Here is a 235-nt window from a genome sequence, read left to right as displayed (position 1 = left end):
TGCTAGATCATAACTCAAAAACACTAGATCTAGCGGGTAGACCGCTAGAATGGCAACACTGCGTAACCCACCCTCCACAACATGTCTGAAACCCGTCTGCCAATGTCAGAGAATACACCACGCAAAGGATGGGAGTGATGAGAGAGCCAGATAATTACATTATGCAATATTCACGGCATGCAACGGGAGACCCACTTTGCAACAAGGAACAGTGCTTGCAGATGATTTAGAGTGG

This window comes from Penaeus monodon, chromosome 28 (genome assembly GCF_015228065.2).
Source record: "Penaeus monodon isolate SGIC_2016 chromosome 28, NSTDA_Pmon_1, whole genome shotgun sequence".
NCBI lineage: Eukaryota > Metazoa > Arthropoda > Malacostraca > Decapoda > Penaeidae > Penaeus > Penaeus monodon.
The sequence above is the reverse complement of the archived record's forward strand: the minus strand, read 5'-3'. Positions refer to the sequence as shown.